The sequence below is a fragment of the Thamnophis elegans genome, chromosome 9 (assembly GCF_009769535.1).
Source record: "Thamnophis elegans isolate rThaEle1 chromosome 9, rThaEle1.pri, whole genome shotgun sequence".
Taxonomy (NCBI): Eukaryota; Metazoa; Chordata; class Lepidosauria; order Squamata; family Colubridae; genus Thamnophis; species Thamnophis elegans.
The window spans coordinates 49,284,462-49,299,493 of record NC_045549.1 but is presented as its reverse complement, the minus strand read 5'-3'; the positions used below and the strand labels follow the sequence as shown (position 1 = coordinate 49,299,493).

Genomic DNA, 15,032 nt, shown 5'->3' with positions numbered 1-15,032 from the left:
GGCAGGGTTCCGCTGTTGCTGGAAGGTTTAGCTGACAGGATTTCTGCTGACTTTTGCTGCAGAGAATGGTAGGCTTCTGAAACGGCTGTGGAGGCTTCTATTAGAGAGTGGAGACCGGCCCTGGAGGCGGCTGAGTTGTTCCTGGCTTGTTAGGAAGGCAGCAGGCAGGCTTTTGAGTGGCCAGAGTTGCTCCTTGGGAGGCAGGCAGCTTTGTAATGCATGTAGCAGGCTTCTGACAGGCTGGTAGTAGACTGCTGGCTTTGGAGGAAGAGCAGGCTTGTCGGAAGCTGCTTCTTTGGAAAGCTGTATGAAGAGTCAGAGGCTTCTTAGGCAGCAGTATCCGTGTATTGCAACACTAATGTTTGTAACAGTAGCAAACAGTAGACCGGATAGACTCTAGAGTTGTGTCTGGTAGATCTTCGCAGCAGAGAGGCAGGCAGACAGGCAGCTTCAGCCACGGTTGAGCCAACGCGATTCGTAGCTTGTCCCTGAGCAGAGGCGACGGCTCCAGCCAAGGTTAAGCGTAGGTTGCCCGTCCCTGTGACTGATGGAGTCCGCGCCTGTGGATCTACTCAGGTTGGCTTGATCGGAGGCGAAACCTGAGGCAGTGGCAACTGCTGCTGCAGCTCTGACAGGTCTTCAAAGTATTTTCTGTTCGCGTTTGCTTTGTTTGCGTTGCGAGTGGCTTAGAGTTCGTTGTTGTTTTCCAGGCTCTGCGGAATCGCATTCAATCCCATCCTCGTCGCCAGTGTTATATTTGTGTGTTTGAGGGAAAGACGCAGGAGCCATGGAATCAGAGAGTAAGATGTTTATTGCGAGATGACAAGCGATTCAGAATGTGTTACAACTGTCACAGTATTTATACTCTCAGGTACCAACTGTCATTTAACTGTCATTACAACCACCAATCACAGGCTGTGCTTCGCCCGACCAATTAGAACACAGCACAGGCTGTTGCTGGGCTATAACAAAACTACCTTGAATGATTATTGCCCCCTGGGTTTCACAGTCTTAAGGGTTAGAGCCAATTAATATAATTAAGTTGTAAGTGAATTATCAAATAGGTTTTCAGTGTTTATTGTCCAGAAGACAACTAAACAGAATCTTTGAGGAACCTTCTCCAGATTGCCTTGATATCCTAATTATGAGGTTGAAGAAGCCCTGAGCCAGTGCTTTATTTTGTGAGACCACCACTACTTTGACCTTTTCATTCAGATGTATTTGGAGTTTTTATGTAAAATGATGCTTGGTTTATTCCATTTGATCTGTAGATATTTCATGTATCTAAAGGAACACTTGAAGGCACCATCATGCACATGTAAATTCCCCCTTTCATACAGAAGCAGTCTTTTCTGCTCTACTAGTAAAACACAAAGGTTAGTATAGTCAAAATCCCATTTGTAACTCATTGTTTACACATGATGAATAGTCCATTCGTTTGATGACAGCATACAACAATGTGAATGGAAATAATGAAGTTCATGGAAAAGGGCCAAGAAATTTTTCCAGGGGCAGAAAAAAAGGTAGGACTTGATATCTTTTGAAACTTGATGAAAGGAAGTCATGAGAGGATCAGAGACAGGGCTGACATTGTTAAGTACTTCATTGTAACTGGAAATATTTGAAAAACTCAAACCACCAAAACTGAAATATTCGCTAAAAAGGGGAAAGACAGCTATATTCAGCGAGATCAAGACAATACTTTTGATATGTCTGCCAAGGTCAATCAAAGAATGTTAGATTTAAAAGATAATGCCAAAAACAATCTGTTCAAGGTCCAACAGCAGTCCTTCCATCCATCTATGCATCCATCAATCTCACTTCAGGATGGTGAAATGAAAAAAAAAATCCAAGTGTGACTTCATTGAAGTGCCTTACAAAAATACAGCAAATTGAAACATACCAAAGATTATTTGAAAGACCAGCAACAGTATATATTCAATAATTAATATTGTACCCTTGTGACTCTATAGCCCCGGGCATCAGAAATAGATCTTCCATTCAAAGAGACACTGTGAAAGTCTTTTAACAGAAAAAGTAAAAGAATTTCTTTACCAGAAGAGAAAGAAAATACTATGGTCTTAAAACTTTATATAAGTGGCACCACAGGACATTACAAGAACAAAAGTGTGACTTCCTAGAGCATCTTGATCTTCTGAGTGTAATGTTTTTACCAGGTCATTTTCTTGCCTTTGCCTCCTTCAGAGGAAGTAAGTGGAAAGCTACAATAGCAAAAAAAAAAACTACAATCAATGCTTCTAAAATGTGTGTTTGAACAAGCTTGATGTTAAAAGTACATTTTTGTTTCAGACCAGATAGATGACCATCATTTCAGTTTCTTCTGTTCAAAAATACACTGATATTAAATGATAATAACATAAAATTAACAAGGAATACCATGAAGATACTTTTTACAGGCATCCAAGAAATCTTTGGACTAGAGGTTTAGAAAATGATAGTTCCCACTACCAAATTGTTTGTATCATGAGATAAAAAAGGATTGAGGAAGCTTTAAATAGAAAAAAAAATCTAATAATTTGAACTTTATATCACATTTCAAATATTTTATTATTATATTTTTTTTTAAAAAGAGTAATGATTATTTGTAGGGTGTTTTTTTGTGAGCAAGCTTAAATATCTTTGCCATCTTAAAATGGTAAATAGAAGAAAATGTAGCACAAACCTAAAATAGACTTAACATAGACCACCCTGCCAGCCTGCATCAAATCCTGTCTCCACTAATGTATACGTGCAAGCTTAGCATCATCAGTCCATTCTCTGCAGCTGTTAGCCATACCCAAACCATTGAGCTAGGCCATTAAATGCATTGCTTCAGACATTAAAAAGTTATTCACCCATATTAAGAAGTCTTGTTTGCTTAAAGCTAGCTTTTGTTTTGATCATTGCAAAAATCTTTAGGCAACTCTTCTATGTGTAACCATTAAATGAATTCATAAGAGAAAATATAGAATTGTCCCAATTGGTCCTGTGCCCTAATCATGTTTATTTTGCTGTCATTGTCAAAGAGGGAAACTAGGCAGAAGTCTTACTGGCGTTTTTCCTTATGTGGAAGAATCCTATTTTAAGTCTGTACAAATATTCAAAATATTGAATATGCTTCATGCTGAATACATGGTAATGCTCATGATATATGATAATGAGTATATTGCCATTCTATAGGAAGCTGGGATTTCTCATAATGTAGAATCTTAAACTGTAGATACAGGGGCCATCATTCATAGGTTGAATGATTCCAACAGAATCCATTCTGATATGGACAAGCAAAATTTATGACATAAATGAACCGGAAGATAATAATATATAGATTTGATTAGGGTATCGAGTTAACTATAATCTATAATTTTTAGTAATGTTCTGTTAGAGGCTAAGAGTTTCAGAGATACTACTGGAGTTAGTATACATTAATACTATGTCATTAATTTATTCTTTGGATGTGAGCTCACAAATACTTCAATCTTTGCTTGGTTTCCCTCCTTACAAATATTTATAAATATGACCAGCTGCACTGAAGATTTCTGCAGAAAATTAAAAAGTGTTTTTCTGATGTGATTCACAGAGGCTTGGGAAGAAGGTAAAAGTGCCACAGTACTGACTCAAAAAGAAAAATACAGGTAGTTCTTATCTTACAACAGTTTGTTTAGTGATGGTTTGAAGTTATAACAACACCGTTAAAAGTGACTTATTACCATTTTTCACACTTACAATTCTTGTAGCATCCCCATGATCATATGATCAAGATTCAAATGCTTGGCAATTGACTCTTATTTTGACTTGCCATGGCCAGGGTCATGTGATCATCTTTTGTTACCTTCTGACAAGCAGTCAATAAGGAAACCACATTCACTTAACAACCATATTACCAAGTGAACAACTGCAGTAATTCACTTAACAATGGTGGCAAGGAAGGTTATAAAATGGGGCAAAACTCACTTAACACATTTCTCACTTAGCAACAGAAATATTGGGGTCAATTGTGGTCATATGTTGAGGGCTACCTGTAAAAGTACTATGTTGTCTATGAATGCCATGGCAGCCTGAGTAGAATTTTTTAAAGCATAGAGCTAATGATTCAACTTGAAATACCTCTGATTATACTGAAAGAAATGAACAGCTTACATGAGGAACTACTTAGATGTTTTTAAATCTCTAGTCATTGTGCTCTTCAAATACATCAGTTTTTAAGGACAATCCACTCAACTATTTTTTTTCCCTTGTTCAAATGAGACAACTCAAAATCCGTCTTCTTTAACCACTTAAAATATATCACAACTATCAGATTTCAGTGTTGGTTAACATAGAACAAGTCCTTGATTCATCCTAGTTTTGTGAACTGTTTAAAAACATTCCCACATTCTAAATTGTTTTTAGCAAACTTTGCATTATTTCACGTGAACATTAATGTTTTCATGAATTTGTGATAATAAGATACCTTTTATTTCTTCAGAATATATACAAAATAGATTAGAATGTTTATTCAAAACCAACTGACAGAAAGTACCAACCCTTAGCATTTATTTGCATTTATAAAAGGATATAATGTGTTTCATTTTATTTTTCTCTTATCTGAAGTCCCTAGTATTACATTTGCATTTCAAAAAGTGCATCTTGCCCAGATTAATTCAGGCAATATATCAAAAGAACAAGAAAAAGAATGGCTGAACTGAACAAACCTAGACTTAGAATCTAGTTTTGTAGAGAAATGATTGGCTGTTATATGATACAATATATTACATTCTTGCCATACCCATTGGTGCAAATGAGTTTGGGCTGAGATAACAGTATAGCAAGATTACCTGTGCTTCCAATTCCAGTTTGTATAGGTAGGCTTTACAGGCAGCATCTCTGCAAAAATAAATGGCTAAAATACAGCAGAAAACTCAGTTATTTTTCTTGATAATGAGCTTTAGCATCAAATCTAGTAATTTGGTGTTGAGACAAAAGTACTGCCTATTTCAATCAAACAGTGTCACAACTTGTATAGCCCTTAAGCATTGGCAGTGCTGTCTTTTCTTTGCCAGCCAGCTTGCTATACCTGAAAGCAAAGGCCTGGCATAGTCCATCTTATCAATCAAGATGCTCTAATAGAAGGAGGCATTGTTGATGGCACAAGAGCATTCAGTACCTGTGACTTATATCCATGTTTACTTTAGGACTGGATAAGCCACATGAAAATATCCCACATTATAGCAAGGGTACAATTGGAACCTTGGAACAAAGGTTTTGTATTTTTCCTTGCCCTCCCAAGTCTGCTGGGTTTTCACTCTCTGAAAATCTTCACTGCTTCTAGAGAGCAGCTTTCTCAGCAGAGGAGAAAGAAGGTTTTGTGATTTGAGCAATCTTTTATTTACTGTCTGCTTGACCTTTCCAATATGAGACACCTCTAAATTATTTATAAAGTCAATAATACAATATAATTTTAAAAGAGTAAACAAACACCTCTAGTAAATTGATAAGCGGCCAAACAAGTAGATATTAATTGCTCTTAAACATTACAGCTGGGCTGTCTGGTTGTTGAATTAATAAGGGCCTTGCTGAAGGAATATGCCCAAAGCCACCTTCTTATTCCAATATAGCTGGAGGATGCCAGACTGCGGAAGGAAGGCTTTAGGAAAAAGAAGACACAACATAGGAAAAAAATTGACTACTCTCCAAGAATCAATTGAGTAATTTCGAAAGGTGAGTACAACTGGTTAAACCATTCAGAGAAGGGTATTCTTCCTGCTCCAAGATTATTTATTTTGGGAGAGTGGGAAGAGAAATCTTCACCTCCCATTTATTCACCAGTGTGGAATCTCTTAGAGAGTATTAAATATTTTTCCCAAGTTTCTTGCCTGGAGTTGCCTTTTAAGAGATAAACTGCAGCAGACTCCCTTACTACCTTTTAGTTGTTTATGTTTAGCCTTTAATTCAGTAGTCTCCCAGGTGCCTGACAATTTCAGATTGCTACCTTCGACAACTGCAGGGCAATGTGATCTTGGCAAAAACTATATTTCCTTTAAGTCGCCCAAAGGCACTAAAGGAGCACTCCTGCATTATCCAAAAACACTTTTGCTTGTTCAAGTATGACGTACTACCTAGTGCTAATATATTAGAAATATTAATATCCTGCAAATCCAGTGAGCTTACCGTGTTTTTATGCCTCTGAGTCACTGTTAACTCCTGGTAAATGCCTGGAAAAACTTTACTGGCAAGACTTCAGAAGTGGTTTGCCATTGATTGCTTCCCAGGACTGACAAAGAAGAACTGTCCGAGGCCACTCAGCTGGCTTTGTGTCTCCCTGTTTCTATCCTGATGCCTTACCACTACACTAAACTGGCTTGAGTTTACTATAAGTGGAAGCCAATCTGGATTTAACCCATTATTTTTATTTATGTTGTAATTATATCAATTTGAAAGACATAGTGTGCCTGTTCTTACTTCTTTGGGAGATTGGTTTAATGAAGAGGGTTGTGTATTGTATCCCCACTATACAGTAGATCAGGGGTGTGAAACTGGTGGCCTGCGGGCCAGGTTCATCGCATGCAGGCCACACCCACCCCAGCTCTCCAAAGGGAAAAATTGTTGTGAAACTTCACGTGATGGCAATGTGACACTGCAAGTTTGACACCTATGGCATAGATGATTAACCAATAGAAGTTGCATGCAATAATTCATAATTTATTAATTCATTCACTGAATGCACCCTGCAAGTTAGGTTCGATTTGGTTTAACTAATCTTGATTTACTTCAATACAAGCATACAAAAGCATAATTGTAGTCACATAGATTTGGCATAATTTTTCCTGGATTAAGTGAAATGCAGAGAAATTACATGCCCCCAATTTGGGGTGATCTGTTGGCTGTCATTGTCTTTCAAAATGAAATGGCCTACTGATTGTCCGTTTAAGATTTGTGGAAGGAGTTTAAGTTTTCTAAAATGTTAATACTATCCACATTCCTCACTCCACTTCGCACTGCAACTCCTTTTTAGAAATAGGATTCCTTTTTTTTCCTACCCAAACTCTCATCATATGACTCCACAGCTGCTGCTTCGAAAGGAGCAATATTAAGTCATTAGAAAGCACAGCTGGGCATTACACTAGGGCCATTTATATGAAAAGAGGATCTTGCTTTAATTAATCTCCTGCTGTTGTACCTGCCAGATCTGAAGTCAAGTGCCAGTGGGTGGATGGGTCACTAGGAAATTTATGCTTTCAGGTGCAGAATAAGAAGCCTCTTATTTCATTATTATCCTACCAGAGCTGTGAGGAATCACTCCTGTTATATTAAAAAGTCATTTCTTACAGAAAAGAAACATTGGCAATGAATGGGATTTGAAAACTATACACAATTACCTTTTGTAATATGTGTTCCAGCAGAGCGATTGGTTCAATGGCATGAATTGAGACCACCCCTGTTTCCAGAGTTAATGTTAAGGAAAAAATGGGGGGAAAGTAGTGTCAAAAAAACCTACTGTCCTGACACATTTGGTGGAAACAAGGCCTCTTGTTCTCACACCTCCCCTTGTTTTATTGGCTGTGTGTGTTGGGGTGGGAGGACTATCCCATTTGCAATTTCTGCAACATGTCATTTGACTTTTAAATGCTTTAAAAGTTAAAAAATTGTCTTCAAAAAAGAGTAAAGGAAGGTCTAAAGCAGTGTTTCTCAACCTTGGCAACTTGAAGATGTCTGGACTTCAACTCCCAGAATTCCCCAGCCAGCATTTGCTGGCTGGGGAATTCTGGAACTTGAAGTCCAGACATCTTCAAGTTGCCAAGGTTGAGAAACACTGGTCTAAAGCTTCTCAGTTTAACATATTGACAATAAGCAGAAACACATGCTGGTTCTAAGCTGAGGTAATGGTAAGGTAAGGTAAGGTAAGTTGAGGTAACTTTAAAGGTAAAGTAAGAAGCTGAGGTAAGCTGGTTCTAAGCTGAGGTAACTTTAAAGTTGACTAAATGGGTTATCAGTCCAAGATATATCTGACAAAGGTGGCAAATTTAGTTCCCAAGTGTGACATTTCTCACACATCATATCCTCAAATTTTCAGTTTCTGAGTATAGAAAAAGGTACAGTTTTCAAAGAAGACAGTATGTTTAGCAAACGTATAGGAATTGAAGAATCTAGGAATTGAAACAAACCAAATTTAGATACACAAATAGAATCTTTCCTTCTGGAATGGTTATTATATTTACTTCTTTTCTTTAGGGATACACCACATGTTTTATTAATTTACGCAAAGCTGTTTCTGCTTCATTTCTAATAATTTAAATGGGTTACATTGGAAGAGTTCATTGACATCTGAACTGTGATGACTTTTCAGTTAAGAAAATCTTTGATCATTTTTTTACCTTTCTATATTATGATTTAGTTGTACACTATAGTTAAATTGTAATGAATGTGGAGATTCAAATTTTAACTTTTTATAGGGATCATATGTTTGGAAAGCTACCAGACATCTCTGTTTAATTCATCTTTCTTTAAGTTATGGTTAGTTGCACAGCTGAAAAAGATCTCTGCTAAAGATTTGTTAATTAGTGAGGATAATTTTTTGTTAATATGATTCTCTCCGGATGTGTTACATGCCACCTTTTCAATTAATATGGCGAAGTCAGAAACCAGTTGTCTTAATGTATTTTGGAAGTGGCATCCACAAGAGGTCAAAAAACACCAAGATGGCACAGATACAACTGTACAATCAAGGCTCTGCACATGAAAAAGAGGTGAGCTTCAATCATATATAAATGTAGGTACAGATCTATGCAGTTCCTACCCTGATATTCCAGAAGTCTTAAAAAAAAATCTGCCTTCTGTCTTTGGCCTGGGATATGGTGCTTGATGATACATGTTAATGGTGTGTTTTTTTGTTATACGGGATGAGGCTGTCTGAACACTTCAGATTTTTTCTTTATTGTTTTTATGGATTTCAGCTGTGGGCCACTTAGAATCATTCTGGAATCAAACTGTTGGACGCTGATGCTGATGATAACATCTTGACTGATTTGACCTATCCTACAAATGCCCTTGCCTCTGGGGAAGCAATTTAGGGAAGGCTGAGATAATCAATACAATATTATATGGATCAATGATCTGACTCACAAGTTCCAATGCTATAGAATTGGAAATAAAATTCTTATATAGAACAGGGGTGTCAAACTCACGTCGTCACGGCAGCATCACGTTACATATCGGGACTTTTTTCTCCTTTGCTAAAACGGGCATGGCCGTGGCCAGCACATGACACATCCAGCCTACAGGCTGGGAGTTTGAAAGGCCTGAAATAGGACATTAACTTAAATCACCTTTTAAGAAGGAGGGTTGCAAATCTGATACATATGTATGCTGTTATCTTTGCTTTGTATTCTTGAATGCTATCATAGTATGACTGTTATATTTCAAAACAATTATATTTTTAAGGCTTTCTGGGTTCTTCAAAATTGTACTGTTCTGTTTTTCTGAGACCTCTAGTATCTATCTACACCTTGCTTTAGAAAATAATTATTTTTTGTGACTTCTGATTTGGGTGGAAAATATTTAATGAACATTTGTTTGAAAATGTCTGCATTGCAAGAAAACTTATCAAAGCAAGGAAAGCACTTCCTTGAAATTGAATGAACTGGAACGCATGATAATGCACATGCTTAGAGAACCCGTAGGGGAGAAAAGAACCCATTTTATAAACACAACCTTGTTATTGTTGTAGTAGAATTTAAAGTGAAATAAAAGTGCTAGGCATCAACGTGTATAAATTCCAAAGCCTGTGACTGAAAAAGTAAACTGATACATACTGCCTATCTATAGGAAATGTAATCTCTTCCTTTTCAGAATAACAACCTTCATTAGTTGCATTCACAAGAGAGCAGCTTTCTTCTGAAGGGGAGGAAGAATGTCCACCTGCTTACGACTGCAAGATGAATGATTTTTTTTTTGCAAGATGGTCCTGTCTTCCTACAACACTTCTTACAGTGTTGGCTTTCCACTGACATACGCTCTGTAAAGGTCCAGATCAGTTTTTCTTCTTGGTGGCTGAAAAATAAATATCAAAGGCTTTCAAAGGATTAGTCCAAGTGCTCTAAAGATAAAAAAGATGAGTCATAAATACATTCAGTTCAATTTTTCTTGTTAACTGATGAAAGGCTTAATATGAATTTCAATCTAGTCCAAAAATAGCAATAATACACTCCTGTCTAAGATGGCAAGATCTGTCCTTGCTTTGACAGAAAAATACTATCTTGAAATAAATAGAAGCAAATAAATAGATTTGTTAGTTTATCCACAGGATACTTCTAGACAATTCTTCTGTCTCCTCAAAATGGTAAATCTCTAATAGGAGGCAAGGCAGACATATCACGTCCAGTAAGAACACCAACTAACACTTCAAGGATACAAGAGCATACCATTCCTGAAGTAATGTTTACTTCTTTGAAATAACATTTCTTGTCTGTGGATATAATCCCACTGGGGCAGGAATATAATAAAAATAGCTTATACTTGCAAATTTATGTTTATGATCAACAGATCAACAGAAATTCTTCTTGCACAAGTATCAGTCCAGCATCTTCATCTGGAAAGCATTCTAGAATGGACAGAAACTGTATAGATGTAATGTCACAATAGCTCTCGTACCAGCATGACAGCACAATGCTTCACATATCTCATATAAGGGTAGTGAAAAAATAAGATATGGCAGAAATAAATAAGAATGTCAATTGCTCCAACCTAAGCTGCAGAACTGGGTTGGCCTTGAATTGGTGTCATTTTCGTGATGGTCTGTGTATATTCACATAGCTGCATGCTCAGGATTATTGTCATAATCCAGAAAGCTAGATTTAATATATTAAAAAAAACATTAATGGTACAAGTTATGATGCCACTACTGCATTTTTGTTAATTACTAATTACTGTCTGTTAGGGGACACTAGTGTTCTTTTTTTGTAGTAGTGCAACAGGAGCAGGCAAGTAGCAGACTTACTACTCCTTACTTTTATTATTAGCTTGAAATCCTACTTATCCTAACAGAGATACATGAAAACAGAGGAAACACCTTAACAAAGCCTTGTAGCTTGATGCTTCTGGCCACCATTTTCCTGGTAAGAAAATAGAATGTCATCTGTTCTTATGGAGATGCAAGAGGACATAAACTTAGTTTTAAAAAACAACATGAGCATTACAAATATGATGCTGCATGTGGCTAAAAATATAATGTCATGGTTGAAAGATTGTGGGAATTCTGTTTCTATGTCTATGACAGGTTTATTCACTAACAAGATCTGTCAAGACAAAATAATGCCTTTATCATCTAAATCTAAAATAATGCCTATATCATCACTCATATATTTCATAGCTGGTTGGAATTCCAGAACAGTCAGTCAGCCTGGTTTCTTTATGGAAATCCTAATATATTAAATGGTAGCCATGCCAAAAGATGATTAATGAAGCTGCTGCACAGCAACCTTTCCTTTTCATGTTGTTTATAAGCTCTGGTCATTTATGCAAAGTTTCCAGGTTTACATAAAAAGTAATTCATTGAAATGTGCCTACTTCATTCCAACAATTGAATGGAGGAAAATAAATATTATATTGTGGCATTTTAGGATTATACCAAGGAGATCTAAAATATTGGTACCACAGTATCATGGTTTGTAATAATAATTTCCATTATTTTTTTTCAAGTTTTGAAGTATCTTTGCTATAAATGTATCAGATCATTGATTCTATGATTTTTAACTATCTTTTAACTCTAGCATTATGTCAGGTAATGTTCCCAAAGATCACATGCAGAATAATTGAACTGAATCACAAAACAGCATTTTCTGACTGAAATACGAACAACTATATTTGCCCTTAATTTCAGCATTATAGTGATTACAATGTATAAGTCTACAGCTGTATTTGAAGATGGCTCTAGGTACTTTTTACACAGAGTAGGAGACCTACAATAAGGCATAAAACCTCTTCAATTAGAACATTTTCTTGAAAGTCTGATTTTTGCTTTCACAGAAAATAAGCAGGTTTGGGATAAAATCCCTCTTTCTTCTGACTTTATTAAACTGAGATTTGAGGTTGACAACCATAAATTAACTAGCCCTGATGACTTCTATACAGAAAGTAAATGAATTTAACGTATAAGGTTACTTATTTATAATCAAATGACCATGATTAACAAAGAAAGGAGTTGCCATTGTGTTGTATTAATAATGAAAATTTAGTGGTCTTAAGATTTTTTGACATATTTCAATTAGTGTTATCTACAGTATTTTAGATTTTAATTATTTAATTAGGATTATGCACTCTTTTAAAAATACCGGTTCTATTATTTGCACTGTGCTTATATATCCTCTGATAGCCTTTCTTTCTGAAGCATCTGAAAAACAGAAATATTTTGCTCTAGTTCCAGGTCATCATCGACTTTTCTGAGTCCTGCACCCCTCCTTTTTTTTTTAAGAATACCTGTGGTGAGGACAGACTTACTGGCTACTTCTTATATTTGTCAGAGACATCAGATACTTAGAACAACACTATAATGCTCAGATATAATTAATATGCCCTAATTTTAAATGTGTTTATTGTCTTCCACATAAAGAATGCTGAAAATGAGGAAAGATAGAACTAGAAGATCAAGATCACTTCACCAAGGAGGCCGCTCTTAATGATCTGGGCATAAAGGAGTTTAGCAGTTGGAACATCTATATCCCAACAACCCCACTCTACTAACCTAATCAATCTATTGTATAGGATCCCCTAACCTACTTGCCCAGATTGAAGAAGCTACTTAGATAAGCACCAAAACATTTCAAAGCAACAAGAAAAGTCCAGTTACTATGACTCAACTTCCAGTCAGCTATATATAGCTCTTCAGGATGTCCCATCAGGTTAGAAATAGGATTATTCCTTAGCTGATTTTGGGCACTGATGCTGAGCTTGTCGATCAGAAAGGTTGGCAGTTTGGCGGTTCAAATCCCTAGCACCACGTAACTGAGTGAGCTCCCATTACTTGCCCCAGCTTCTGCCAACCTAGCAGTTCAAACACACGTAAAAAAAATGCAAGTAAAAAAATAGGGACCACTTTGGTGGGAAGGTTACAATGTTTCGTGTGCCTTCGGCGTTTAGTCATGCTGGCCACATGACCACGGAGACATCTTCGGACAGCACTGGCTCTTTAGCTTTGAAATGAAGATGAGCACCGCCCCCTATAGTCAGGAACAACTAGCACATATGTTCAAGGGGAACCTTTACACAATCACTGGAACCATTCTTCAATCTCTCCAAAGTATCTCAAAGCGAACCTTGTTTTATAGCTTCAAAATACCAAGAATATGCAGTACTTAACAGCTATTTGGCATTCGCCTTTTATTGCAACAAACAGCACTAAAAAAAAGTACAATCCAAGTGATATTCTGCCTTCTGAACTAAGGCTGATCCTTCTTCTCAACTTTCATTATACAAAAAGAAAAAAAAAAAACATTTCTAGCATCTCCCTCCTCATTTCTATGCATGTTGAATTGCTTGGAAAAAATATCCTTCAGTAATTACAATGAGGAAAACTTGCAAATCTGACTTTCTTTTGCATTTAAAAGTCTCTAGCAAGCTATAAAGAGGAAACAAGCGCATCCTCGGAAGTTTCTTAGCAGCCGCTGTGGGAACCTAAGAGGAGAAGAGGGGAAAATATATTTTAAACAATAGGCCCAGATAGACACTACAAACAAGAGGCTGGAACTCAGTTACTAGGATGCGAGCTAACTGGGGATGTCACTGAGTTTCAACGTAGCTCTCCCAAACTCTTGCTTTCTGGATATGCTGAAAATCAATGAATTTGGAATCCAATATATCTGAAAAATATTGGATTGGACAAAGTTGACCTAGCTCTCTAAAGGAAAACACACATCAATCAAGGGGGAAATCAATCTGTTTCCATTATTTCCCTTTTTGTAAAGGAATGCTTTAGGCATAGCTAGTAGAAAAGAGTGGCTCAAGAGCAATATCTCATGCCAGTCCCAAACTTTAATTCATAAATTACGAAAAAATCTCTTCATACTAGACTAAAAATGATCATCAGTACATTATCATCATCTCACAAGATACAGGAAATACATGTCTAGACTTCTGATTAACTGTCAGGTTCCAAGTAATGCATCCATCACAAATTGAACTCCGAAGCATTCCTTTTCTCAAAGTACAAATGTATTTAGATACACCATATTGGCACTATATGAAAAGCCAGTACTAAAGTTCCAGAGCTTTTCACTCCAACATAATTTTCAGTTTTCTCAAATTTCCAAAACAACTGTCACATTGTCCAACCAAGATGGGAGCTGGTTGCTTGACAACATCTCTCCTCCTCCAGTTTTGTCTGAAGGCTCCATCCCCCTTCAGCTCCAAACTCCGTCAAACTGAATTCATGTCAGAATTCCCAAGGATACAAACAACTCCACACCCCAATCAAATTCAGACTTGACATTAACTTTTATATATAGACATAAAAATAGTCTATCAGGTTCTGATGAATGCTGGTGGAGATACAATAAATACTTTGTTTCGGTGTTATTGTTTCCTCGTTACACGTTATGAATGTGCAATTTAACACTTTTAAATATATACAAATGAAAGAGAAGAAAATGCCTTAGAGCTGATGTAACTCTAGATGTCAGTTCTCAGATGCAGTTTGTACCATTTTATTGAGAAATTTCTAATTTCTTGAATGTATTGAATAAACAAGATCATTTACAGCATTCTGCAAACTACTAGGCATACAATAGCAATTGTGAATTAATAAACCATACATACACACACTGAGAATTTTTTGTTGCAAAACATAATTCTTAAAATTCTTTCTCTATTTCTGTTTTTACTATAGCAGTATTATTTAAGTATATCTGTTCTATGCTTTCTTAGACAAATGCACAAAAATCAAACCACCTCTGGAATCAGGCTACTGTTCAAGTTGGCAACACTCAATATTCACAGGCCTTCCAGGGCTTCTCTATATCACTGTTTTCTAAACAGTATCCCATTTTTGTATCAATGATGTCTAT

The 15,032-nt window shown here is 36.5% G+C and overlaps 1 long non-coding RNA gene across 1 annotated transcript; it reads left to right on the top strand.

Moving 5' to 3' along the window:
• The first annotated feature begins 901 nt into the window (after window positions 1–901).
• LOC116513543 lies at window positions 902–12,955 on the top strand. Its single transcript, XR_004256000.1, has 3 exons — window positions 902–3,632; window positions 5,595–5,697; window positions 8,612–12,955. It is a non-coding gene; the product is annotated as an uncharacterized LOC116513543 (long non-coding RNA).
• The last annotated feature ends 2,077 nt before the right edge of the window (window positions 12,956–15,032 follow it).